Here is a 2,732-nt window from a genome sequence, read left to right as displayed (position 1 = left end):
ATTAAACACTTGTATAAAAAGGAGCTCCCCCTTCCCTGTTGGCACAAATTCACTGGCCCTGTCTTTGGGGCTCGTGGATTTTCACCCGGGGACACAGATTAAACCTTTCCTTTTCTTTCTTTTCTGGCTGACTCGACTCTCTTTATTTTCCTGCACCACTAACTTTACATTTGGTGCCTTGAAACCCAGGTGGCGAGAGCACCCCATTCAGCCATCCCTCCACGGCTCGGGGTGCCCTCCTCTCCCTCCTTGTGGCTCAGGACCCATCAGGACCACATTTCCTCGGCAGCCTTTCCTGGTTTGGCAGCATTAGCAGTGAGTCCCACCCCGCCCCCATGCCGGTCCTTCCTGGCCACCCACCCGCCGGCATCTCTGTCCGTAAAACGCAGCCGCGTCAGAGATTGCCTTTCCGGACCCTTCCAGGAAGGGCTCCTCTGGACCTCGGAAGGTAGTGGAGACGTCTCTATCTTCCTCGGTTCCTCCGTCCGTCCGTAGCCCTGGTCAAACCGCTGGGACACTGGCCTTTGGCCCAGGCTACTGGCCACAGGTATCAAGCACAGGGAATCCAAATTCCAAACCTGATCCGAGCACACCTCTAGGGTGCCTGCCCACCAACCTGGCTAAACACTAGGCCTGCCCCGGACCTGTGTCCTAAATGCCTCATTTATTTCTGTAATGTAGCATGGCCTCAGTATGAAAACGGGACCTTTGACTTTACCATCCGTACCAATCTCAGTAATTTCTGCTGACGAACCGGGAAATATGCCCAAGTCTCTCTCTCTCTGTCTGCATCCCTGTCCCTTCCCCCAAAGTTCCTTCTGCCTCGCCATCTCCACCCTCTCCTCCTACCCCCCTCCGGCAACGCCTTCTCCTCTAGCTGCTGACCCCACCCCCTTCTGCCCGCGGCCGCAGCCGCTGCAGGAGCCCCAAAGCTCAACTCGCCAGCAACACCCTCCCCCACCCCCGCCTGCTTCCCCAGTCAGTAAACACACTTGCTCGCAGGCCCCCCCTCCTCTGTTCCCTCCGGGAAGGTTGCAACATCTGAGGGCAATTGAGAAGAGGCTGGGGTCCTCTCCGCCAACCCCACATGATTGTCTGCCCAGATCTTTCATCTGCGCATATGCCGGCTCTCGCCACCCCACCTAGCAACTCTACCATAAGAACCTGCACCCCCACGCTGTGCCCTATGAGAGTTCTAACTGCCTGCCTTCCACCTGTGCACTCTCCACTGAATCTACAGCAATTGAATTCACAGGTGGCTGGCCATATCCCTTTGCAAAGAGGTTGCAGTGGGGAAGGATATTATCCAGGTAGAACTGAGGGCATAGTCTGAGTCCACATCCCATTCTCTCCTTCAAGCTCCTAGCCACCCACTTCATTTCGCAGTCGGCCCCAGATATTCAAAAAAAGTTAAAAAAGGCTGAGAATGGCCCTCAGACCCCTGTCCGAGATCTAGTGAACATGGCCTTTAAGGTTTTAATGCCCGTGAGGAGCAGGCAGAGTCAGATTGGGAGGCCTGCCTTCGACAGAAGGTAGACCTGCAAACTCAAGCCTTGGTTGCGGCCCTGCAGCCGACGGCAGCCACCCATGGCCCCAAGGGGGCTGTGCGCAGTGGGGGTGCAACGAGAGGACGAACGCCACCCGGAGAATGCTTCAAATGCGGAAATGAAGGCCACTGGGCAAAGCAGTGCCCCTGGCCCCAGGCTCCAACCAAGCCCTGCCCAGCGTGCGGTCAAAGCGGCCACTAGAAAAGTGACTGCCCCTGGAAAAGTGGCGGGTCCTCTGCACCCCAGCATGGAGGGGCCGCCCTTCCAGGTCATGACCCGCCGCTGGCCATGCTGGGACTGGCCGAAGATTGAAGGAGCCCGGACTCGATGACCCCCATCACCCTCACCGAGCCCAGGGTCACACTAGTGGGTACACGGGTCTCTTTCCTGGTCGACACAGGGGCTACCTTCTCTGTCCTGCCCTCCTTTTCAGGGCCCCTTTTTCCTTCCATGATCTCAGTCATGGGTATTGACAGCAAATCCACCTGCCCACTGACCACCGGACCCCTTCCCTGTCTCCTTGATGATAGCCCTATAACCCACTCATTCTTAGTCATGCCTTCATGCCCCATGCCCCTTTTAGGATGAGATACCCTCACCAAACTAGGGGCCACTCTGTAGCTCACTCGGAGCCCTTCAGCCTCCCTGCTCCTTCCGCTCCTGGCCCCCTCCCTTCATGGGGATGCCGATCCCCCACTGCCATGCATTCCCTTATGGGGCCCAGTTGTCCCAGACCACAGTCACCTACCTCAGCTTCACTCTCTCATCCCACAGGGCCACGCCATTCCTTGGACTGTGGATGCCTTATCTCCTTATCTCCTCTGTGACTGTCCCCTCCTCTGAACAAGAAATGTTCTCCTTCCTCAGGCTCACTAGGTACTCTCGCCTCCGGGTTCACAACTGTAGTCTTCTTGCAAAGCTCTATGACATGACATGGCGAAGGGATCCCCTCACTGAGCCCGTAGATTCTAATGCCAACATCCTCACCCCTTTAATGCTCTGAAAACTACTCTGACCTCGGCGCCTTCTTGCCCCATCCCCCTTCCCCACTCCACCCTTCCCAAAGGAAACTTCCTTGAATGCACAGGTTTACTCAGCAGTCTGGCTATTATCAGAAACTGAGATCATTATCTCTAGGAAAAAATGCAGCAACTTTAAAATCCAAGTGGCTAGAGGCCTGGGAGC

Source organism: Myotis lucifugus, unplaced genomic scaffold, assembly GCF_000147115.1.
Source record: "Myotis lucifugus unplaced genomic scaffold, Myoluc2.0 scaffold_2, whole genome shotgun sequence".
NCBI classification, from domain to species: Eukaryota; Metazoa; Chordata; class Mammalia; order Chiroptera; family Vespertilionidae; genus Myotis; species Myotis lucifugus.
This window is presented reverse-complemented; position numbering follows the sequence as displayed.